A 10798-nucleotide genomic window follows, 5' to 3' on the forward strand; every position below is an offset into this window, starting at 1 on the left:
CTCCTCCTCCTCCTCCTCCTTCTTCCTCTGAAAATTTGTTTTATTGTGGGGGGGATGGTTAGCAAGGGAGGAGGGCAGATATGAAGGGATAAAGAAATGAATAGGATCAAGATGTAAATGTGAAAGACAAAGAAGAAATAAAAAGTTTAAAATAAATAAATAAATAGTGCCTTTATACATCTGTCTTTGAATTAATTAAGCTAACATTTTACTGTTCTTTTCTGACTCTTCTCTACTTACTGTCAGTCCTGAAAAATAATTGCTCTAAAAATTTTTATTAAAATTTCTCCCAAAGAGTTCAATTCCATTCCTGAATTTATAGATTAGGCATTTTAAAGGCAAGCAAGACAAAGTGCCTTGGTGGACAAATGCCCTCTTTATGTTAGAAGGGTCCAGGCAAGCACTTTTGTAACACCCATGCACATGCTACTCTTGGCAGCTGTAGGACATCAACATCTTTTGGGATTCAGGTGAAGTTTCTGTCTTTACATTTTGTTCTTGTCAACTGAAGATCTTATTTGGTTTTCAAATATATGCCACAGTGAATATCATGTGTGTAATACAAGGAGCACTCATGAAAATGGTCTGTTGAAAATTGAGAGGATCTTGTCCACATGGGCTTGGCTTTTGTTTTTTCCCTGCTAAACATGTTTAGTACAGTGCTCATCTCTCATGTTTAATTCTCTTATATTGACCTGTAGCAAACATTGTTTGTCTTTTTTTGTTGTTGTTGTTCTCATAATATCGTGAGTCTTTTTTTTTCCCCTTTGGAACATGGACACTTGCATACAAATAAATTTACTGACATTTATTTGTCTTACAACAATGGTGTTAAATTTCTTTGAGTTTGTAACTATTATACTAAACAACATTTAAACTACTAACAACAAATACATTTATTCTTACAGTACTGAGATTGTTTGGTGTTTAAACTCTAACAGTTTTCATTAAAATTCTTTAGCATATTGTAATTCTACTTCTATTTCCAATGAAAATGTATTTTTCCCCAGGTCTTTTAAGTATACTCTGGTTCTTCCATTTAATGATATTTTTCATCCTTGACTTTATACACGTGTTAAATTAGCAAAACATCTGTTTTCTGGTGGAAGTTACCTCCCATCAATATTTTCAGAGTGACTGCTTATATTTATACATATAAATTTGTATGTTGATTACACAATTATGTTTATTTAGATTTATGTTTATTTAACTCAATCTGTACCATAGTATTTTGTGATAATAGCAAAGATACACTGTAATAAAAAGTGGTGTACAAAGCAAAATGATCAAAATGATAGTTAATGATTAGGAAATAATAGCTGAAAATTGGGGAAATAATTTTATTATAGATTAATATAAAAGTGGTTTGAAAATAGAGAGGGACTAATTTATTGTTTCAGAGTATTAAATCAGCTAGCCTTAAGATTCACCATAATGTGTTATCTTTTCAGGATTAACAGTTAAGCTGTGCTATGTGTATAGGCAAGACACTAATAAACTAAATGTAAACTGTAACTCTATAATTGTTTTGAGTCTCTTTTTATTCTTTACTTATGTCCTATTTTCAAATTCTTCTTGGAACATGGTAAATTCTAAACAGAGATATATTAATTGTACATTTCTCGTAAAGATGACAGCTTAATGAACCACAATATATAGGTAATATTGACTTAATAACGTCTGTCAGTCTCCTTTATTGGCAACACTTGTATTGGTGGTTTTATAGTAGTAGGTAGGAAACTCTTGGAAGTGTTGTAAAGGCCAGTGTAATAGCAAATTAACTCCCAGAAATGATTATTGATTACTGTCAATGCATCTATACACATAAAATAGTTATCATACATGCCAACACTGGCAAGTCGTGACTACACTTTTTAACAGTTGGCCATGTGGCTAATCACCAGTTCTAATGGCCAAGTTGGTGTAATTATAAGTAAGGCAATGAAAGGCTTAGTAGGCAATGATAATATTTGCCCTCTGATTCAACAATTTTAAGAATCATTTGTGGGCAGGTATTTTTCTTATTCAATAAAAATAGAGGATACTAGACTTGAAGTGACGTCTGATTTAGTCCATCCTTGGCTGGGAAAAGAAGCCTAGCAACAAGGATTTTTGCAAAATAAAAATTACTCTTTCTGTCTTGTAGGGAAAGACATCCTTAGCACATTGTGAAGGATGTGCTATTATATAACTAACTCTCAGGGAGTTTGTGCTTCAGGTTAATAAAGTCTCACTGTATGCTAACATTCTTTTCATTGCTATGAGCCATAGAGACATTTTCCTTATTCATTCACCAGGTCCCATCTGCCCTATCCTTTCCAACAATGAAAACAAACTGAAGATCCCTGTTTTTCCAGCACTTTAAGATGCTTATATTTTGAGGAAACATTTATATATTTAATATAACAATGTTGTTTAAAACATACTCCTTAAAATTTTTGAACAAATGATAAAATTAGCAATGTAACAGGTGAAAGAACATGTAATTATTATTTGCCCAAAGTTTCCAGGTACTCACTACATTTATTTATATTTTTAGTGAGTTTGTGGTAGCAGAATTACCATGACAATTTGAGGTCCTTGAAGTGAATCAACAAATTGAGTTTGATTGGCCATTTGGGACCATTTCTCACGTAGCATTCTGCTCTAGATCATTCCACTGTGTGGGCTTAGGGGCTTTCGAATCATAGAAAGATGAAATTGAAATAAGCACTAGCAGCATCAGAGTGGAAGCAACAGCCACATCACAAATACTAATTATACAAAATGAAGCCAATGTCCCATGTCAGTTAACAGCTGAGGTGAAGTGTGGATGTGCTTACTGGGAAGGTGAGCCCTTTCCTGATGCTTTCATTTGTTTTCCTTATAGTCAGTATAGAGGATGCTTTGATAGATAATGCTTCCTCAGTTCAAGACAATTTAAGCCAGAACCCAACTAAAAGATGGCATAATTCACCATAGCTTCCAATATATACTGGCACCAACCCAGGCTCCTCTGACCAACTTGGGATCTTACAATGACTCAGCCCATGTTGAGCTCCTCAGTCAGTGGTGTTTTGGTCTTTGCTCCTGTATAAAGATTCATGCTGGACTTTGCAGTTCAAACAAGATCAGGAGTCTAGAAGTTTCCGTTAGCATTGGGACACAGCTATTACTACAGTCCCAAATCTCCATTCCAGAAAGGCTATTTGTGCAATTCCTAGTGGGAACTAAAGAACAGGGTGAACCACAGTGAAGAATTGCCTCCTTTAGGATGGAGACAGTTAAACTCCAAGGAATACAGGCTAAACAGCAAGGGATACAGTTCCTCATTGTGATTAAGACCAAACTCACCTGGGTCAGCACAAACCAGTCTGCTTCCCCAGGTTTCCATTACATTATCATCTTTTCAAAAGAGTGATGCCTTCTGCATAGGGTTTTGGCAGTGCACAAAAACAAGCACGGAAAAAGCATCCAGTGTTAGCAATGAGCACTATTACTAATTTTAAGATGGCAATACTGATTTTAGTAAGAAAAAGAAGTTATAGGAGTTATCGTGTTTTGCGTATAGTTAATAGTAGATAGAATAATATGGGAAAGCATACTGTGAAACACAGAGTTTTTGCCTTCCTTTAAATGCTGTGGAAATGTTCTTTTGCTCTTCATGATAGCTCATCTCAACTTGAGTAATCCCCTTTTCCTTGGCTGTTTCATTATGAAGATGATGATGATGATGATGATGATGATGATGATGATGATGATGATAAGCACCCTGAAAGGCAAGGTTTGCTAAAACGGTGTGTGTGTGAGTGTGTGCCCATGCGTGTACATACTGCATGCATGTGTACTTGTGCCTGTAAAAATCAGAATATTTTTTGGTAGATAGGGTTTCTCAGTGAACCTGGAGTTCACTGACAGCTGTACTAGCTGACCAATGCTTCAGCCATTCTTTGTCTTTCATGTCTTAATTAATTAACCTGCTAAGCCCCATCATGTCTCAATTAACCTGCTTAAACCCCAGAAAGTCTCATTTCTCCTCCTATCCTAGCGCTGGGAGTACAGATATGTATTATACATGATGCTTTGTATATGAGTTCTGGGGATTGAACAAAGGGCCTTATGCATGGGTATCATGCACTTTACTAACTGAGCTATCTCCCCAGCCTCCAAAACTTTATAAAAAGCTCCGTAGTACCTATTTTAAACGATATGGGCTAGAAAGAAAATCAATAAAAAATGTGGATACTTATATAACAATAGCACATTTCCACCCATTCTATTGATGAATTTAAAATAACTGTATTCAAGGTCTCACAGAACAAATCTAGAGAAGAGACTAATTAAGAAGGGTTTCTTTGTGTGAAGGATTGAAGGAGGAGGTAATTTTCTCCCTAATTGTGGTTCAAGTTAGTTTTACCTATCATCAAATTGATTGCTAATGTTCTCTTCTACAAATATCCTTACTATGCATGCTGAAGTCATTGCAGACCTGATTTGATATGGGACTGTAGCTGGCTGACTGTTGGTGGAAGCTGGGAAATAATCATACAGAAAACATATCAATTGCAATACTGTTTAGTCAACAGCTTAAGTGTGTTTCTAGCTAGCTCTTACATCTTAAATGAACCAATTTCTATTATTTAATATTTTATTATGAGGCTCATGCGTATCATTCTCCTCTGATGACTACATGCTACATGGCTTCCCCTTAACTCTGCCACCTCTCTCTCTCTCTCTCTCTCTCTCTCTATATATATATATATATATATATATATATATATATATATATATATATATATATATACTACATGGAGGGGAAGGGAAATTCACAGATATAAGCAAAATACTTTGCATAAATAATAGTTTTTAATGACACAATTATTATTGATAAAGGTCAACAAAGAGGTGTGCAGAGTCTCAGTAAGGATAGGGTGACTTGCTTCTCCTGACAAGCCATGAAGGACATTCTGTGAGCCCCCCAAAAGAAAGTGTGTCTTCCCTCCTCTTACTGCTGCTGCAGGAAATTCTAAGCATTGAGCCAAATGGGGAATTCATGGAAAGAAAGAAAATCCAAATGCGTCTTCGTAGGAATACAAATAGTTGAAGGATATTTTTAAACTGAGATGTTCTTTATTTATATTTTATGTATATGGTGTTTTGCTCGAATACACACCTACACATCCTGTGTTTGGAGTACTTGTGGAGTCCAGAAGAGGGCACTGGATCCTCTAGAACTGATTTTGCAGGTGGTTATGAGCAACATGTTAGTGCTGCAGACTGAAGTTGACTCCTCTAGAAAAACAAGTGCTCTTACCTCCTAAACCATCTCCCACTTGAAGTTTGTGGACCGAGATTGCATCCTTAGAGGAAGGTAACAGAGGGGAACCAGTGACGAGTTAGTTCAAGCACTAGAGATTCCACATCGTCGTAAAGTAGCCATCATTTGGGCAAATGTGAATGGTGATTGCCACATGCTTATAGGAATCAGGACCAGGACACTGTGCAGCTGTATCAGTTTTGCCTATTCAAGGGAAGGAATGTGTCAAGGAACACATGGAAAAGGAGAGAAAGAAGGAAAGTAGTATCTCAGAGGGGATACAGATCCATAAGTCAGTTATGAAGCTAAGCTCAGAGAAGGGATTTGAATTTCTAGTAGAAACCTGGACCTTAGTGTGGAGTGGGTCAGAATAAAAGCCTATTTATAGGAAAAGAAGAGATGACAGCTACAGCAGATCCATAGGGGATAGAGAGAATGGTGTGAGGATAAGGCTGGACCAAGTGTTTTCCATAGACGTTTAGAAAGTATTTAAAAAAAAAATACTTGGAAATAGCTTTAGGGGGTTCTCTGTGCTCTGCTGGGTTCATTAGGACTGGTGTACTCATACCATGTACATGGGTTCCCAAACTCCTAGAATATCTTGATATCATTCATAGGAAATCTAAAAAGATAGAGTCTGTAAAAAGAGACAAGTCATTTGGATGTTACCACACTTTAAAGAGAAAAAAATGTGCTTTGCAACCCTTTTGACAGATAAGTTTGGGGATTTAATTTTTATTTCCTCTTTTGGAAATAAATTTCATTTCAACTCAACAGACTTCAGCTCTTAGTGAAAGGTAAAGCAGCACAGGCCCCTGATGAGCATCAAAGCAATCCATGCTCATTATGACTGCTTTTCTCTTCTTAGTATATGCTGAGCACCCAGTACGTCCTGGGCAATATTTAAAGAATGAACTTGATATGAATTCTTAAGAGAATTCTTTGCATAGTTGTATTCATTAGGGTATAATGACTACTGTTAATGAAGAGAGATGAGATTACCACAGAAACGTTCAGAAGACAGTAGCTAACCTTTCATTTTCCTTTCTGGATGTGTAACAATACCTTATTCACCCCATGGGATGATATTCAGACAACGAACCTCATAAAATGTATGGTAGGGACTTGTTTTTTAAAGTTGTCTATATCTAACCCCAACTTCAATTTTTCTTCTGTAAAATAAGCACAATAAATAATCTTCACGAATATATAAACAGTTACTGTGGTGTTTATCTATTTGAATTGGTACAGAATTTCCTGCTTGGGTGTTCTGCATGACAGAATATATCTGATTTTAGCTGTACAAACTGATCCTACTCAAATCAGGTTGATGAGGGATGAAACAGGACAGAAGATATATTTCTTAAACATTATTGTGAATAATATGGAAAGGATTAGGTAAGGGTAAATTTAGTGATTATGAATATCAGAATTCTAGGAGAAGACATTTTAACCCCTTTGTTGAATCTCACTAAAATAGAATAATTGTCAAAAGATCTAGTTACCATGGTGATACATCTTTTAAGGCAGGTAACTAAAATCACTCAATTGTAATACCAAAAAATATTGAATATGATGTAACTTATTTTTCTTTTTTCTTTCAGTGTTAACCTTTTTTTAATTATATAAATGTAATATAAAATTAAGTTGTAGGTGCTAAATGAAATTAAAAGGAAAGATTGTACTATGAACCATTCATTACAGTTTGAGAGAAGCATGCTTTTCTGTAAAATTATTACTATCTTCTTGTACAAAGTGCTAACATGATATGACTATTTAAAAACTAAGGAAGACAGTTACTATGGAAAAATGTTCCTGGTAAGTATGACCTCCCAACACACAAGCATATTCACATATAAACACATACCTAGACAGGTATGCACACACACATATACACAGTATACTAAAACTTATGCACAAATATACACATAAAGACATTCATACAGATGTACACATTCACCCAAGTACACACATAGATACAAACACAGATATACATGTATACACTTACTTGCACTAATACACATACATGTACACCAATATACACATATATAAATACATCCAACAAATGAATACATACACACATACATGCAGTTTCCATATATTCACACACAAACACTTTTATGCACATTCACTTACATACATACATAAATACATTCATTCATGCACAAAAACATATTCACATACAAACACCCACAAACAGTACATACACAGTTATGCATTCACACAAACAATCACACAGTACCTGCACAGACAAACAAGTACAATAATAGAAACATGCAAATACACAAGCATGTATATTTATGTATACACACATATACATAGTTATGCATACACACCTATACACAAGCATATACAGAGACATACACACACTTGCCCACACATATATGTGAGCGCGCACACACACACACACACACATACACACACACACACGCACACTCAAATAATGAACATAAAACTATTAGCACATGCTTTTCCCAGAATAAACCCTGGTATGCATCAATGGTTATCTAATAGTCAGTCCCTGTTTCCTGACTTCCTTTCCTTTAGTCCTTCCTTCTTTGACTTGAAACATTTCTCTACACACAACTTGTTTTGTAACATCCTATTTTGGATCCTTTGGTGGTCTGAATGAGAACGACCTTCAGAGGCCCTCATGAATGCTTGACCCCCATTTAGTGGAACAATTTGGGAAAGATTAAGAGGTTTGGTCTCTTATTGGATGAGGTATGTCACTGGGGTGGGTTTGGAGGTTAAAGCGTGGCAGCATCAGGAAAGTTGAGAGCCACTGATTTTGCAGGAGATGGAGGTAGAACTGTAAGAATCTTCTTTAGAGCTATAGCCACCTCTGTCCATGAAGAACATTCCTTACCACAGCAGAAGTGAGACGCTAAAACACAGTTACTGAAAAATCAAAACTGTGCTGTGGGAGCCTTCACTTTCTACCAGATCCAACATTCTCTCCTTCTCTTCCTTTTCTATGCACTCAATTTCATTAGCTTAGAACTACTATATAGACCAGTTGTCCTCAAACTCATGGAGATCCAATCATCTCTACATCTCAAGTCCTGGTGTGTGTGTGGGGGGGTGTTATTAGATTTTAAAGAGCCCATGAGGAATCCTGACGTCCATGTATTTTCTGCATGAGTCAGTGTTGTCGCTACTTTAAAACCAACATTGAATCTACAAAATATTTCTTCAAAGGAAGTCACTGTCATCTGTAAGCCCCAATGCAAAACTTTGTGTTGTCAAAACATATCTTATTTGAACTTAATGTATATTACAACTTTGAACTAGTAAATGAAAATGCACTCATTCAGAATGCCCTTTTGATCAGAGATTTAAGGGGTTGGATAGATTTTCCTACTACTAAAACAGTTTGATAACTGGTGGTTGGAGTTTGTTAGAGAAGACAAGCAGTTGAGTGTCTTTGAGGGAAGACTGTCACCGGCATTTGCAGTGTTGCCATAGCAAATGAAGCAGAATGCTGGCCTTGCTTCACATGCCTGCTAATGCTCCAGAACGGAATAGGTCATCTGAATACAATCATGTTCTCTCTTCCACGTTCATCTGGGTTGGGATGAAATGAGTATGAGCAGCAGGTTTAGGGCCTGTTTAGGGAAGAAAGTGTTCACAGAGTGTAACTTGATGGCACTTTGAGTTTTGTCCCTTGGAGCAAAATTGTAAGGGGAAAAGGTAGGGAAAGTAAAATACCAGGGAGGGCTGGAATGAAGGAAAATGACGAACCCAGGAGCTGAAGAGAGGATGACCCCAAGAGCAAAATTCTTTTTTAATCTTATTTGCTAGTTCTTTGTTGTTGTGTTTTAGTATCTTTGTTTCCAAAAAAATAAACTTCAGAGATGAACTCAACATGGCTCTTAGTGAGATTTATGACAGTCAGACTGGTATTGTTCCTAGAATATAAGGATAACTGCTGGTTTTTCTGGACATTTCCTACTGAAAAACATGAGGATTTCAGGAATCATGATACTAATAAAACAAAATAACAACATTACTTTTAAGATAATGATTTCCTATAAATTTAAACATATTCGGACTCAGAATCAGTTATTTTAAAAGAAAACAAGTACAATGTTAAAAAGATGAAAAAAGGTAGACAGATCGTGCATATTTGAAATTATTTTAATATAGATATTGTAAATTTGGAAAATTAAGATGAGTAGTATATCAATTGCTTGTGGATTGAAATGCTATCTTTATCAAGAATTTGACTGGGTTTCTTGGTATAAATGTCTTGAAAATCATTATGAGTTTCAAGATTTCTATATTACCTATTAACAAGTGTTATAGTAATCATTTTAGTATAATGCAATGAAATATTGATTTAACAATAACTGATGTGAGCTTGAAACAGATAACAAGTCTAACATATGCATACGTATATGTATATTTATATATGCCTTGCATGTCTATTTTATGCAAGCATTGTTATGAAAAAAGCCATCAGCATAACAGTTCTTTTTTAGGTAACCTCTCTCTCAATGAGCAGCTAACACACTAAGTAGGAAAGGTGCTTTATCCATTTTTAGAGTCCTTTCAAACTGAATTCTGAAAGTCTGAGTGACATTGCAGACTCAGACCTGTGAAGGGATCCACGAGTTCTAAGTGTTCTTAGAAATGAGTGCCCTGTTGGTGAACCTCACTGGCCTTTCTGTTGCGGTTGGTCATTAGGCTGAAAAGACCCATGTCAAGATACTGTTTTCTGTGATGAAGAGCACTCATTCTAATACCTGTCTTTGCTTCCTAGCAGCTGCTCCTTGGGGCAGTATAGAGATTCTCAACACGGCAAGCAGCAACTCAGAAGGTTTGCTTATTCACTTGTCCATACATAGAAGCCAGGATAATCTTGCTATTTTTGAATTTATTTTTTATGTTTTTATTTTTGAGATTACAATATCAATATAAAATTTCTCCCTTCTCATTCTTCACTCCATACCCTCCAAAATACCCCTCCCCATTCTCTTTCAACTCCATGGTCTTTTTCATTAATTGCTATTGCATGCATATATGCATATTTTATGCCAATATTTCTAGATATAACCTGTTCAGTCCATATAATGTTCCTTTGATGTACTTTTAAAGGACTGGCTCTTTGGTATTGAGTAATGTATTGATAACTCTTCTCCAGAGAAGACTATTTCTCACAGCCTCGGTATCCCTTTGTGGCCTGTAGTTCTTTGTGTTCAACTGATGCTGAGTAGGCTTTCTGTCAACTACAGCATGAACTTTAGTGTCATCTTTGTTAAGCTCACTTTGGGCAGTCATGTTGGTGAGTCTTTATGGGAGTAGAATCTGATGTCACAAGGAGACACAACATCACAGCAAACTCCCTGATGTTGCAAATATGAAGACATCTCTTCTCTCCATGGTACTGTATATGTGGACTTTGTTTGTTTCAGAAAACTGTGGTTCTCTGAGGTTGATTATTAATTTTCTTCATAGTACATTAATGTCTGCTGGGATAGAGAGAATGTCAGTCTTACA

The 10798-nt window shown here is 35.9% G+C and overlaps 1 protein-coding gene across 3 annotated transcripts in view; it reads left to right on the top strand.

Moving 5' to 3' along the window:
* Prr16 (proline rich 16) overlaps nucleotides 1-10798 on the top strand; it is a 263018-nt gene that overhangs the window by 43102 nt on the left and 209118 nt on the right. The gene's annotated exons all lie outside the window — the stretch shown is intronic.

The sequence above is a fragment of the Microtus ochrogaster genome, chromosome 18 (genome assembly GCF_000317375.1).
Source record: "Microtus ochrogaster isolate Prairie Vole_2 chromosome 18, MicOch1.0, whole genome shotgun sequence".
Classification (NCBI taxonomy): domain Eukaryota; kingdom Metazoa; phylum Chordata; class Mammalia; order Rodentia; family Cricetidae; genus Microtus; species Microtus ochrogaster.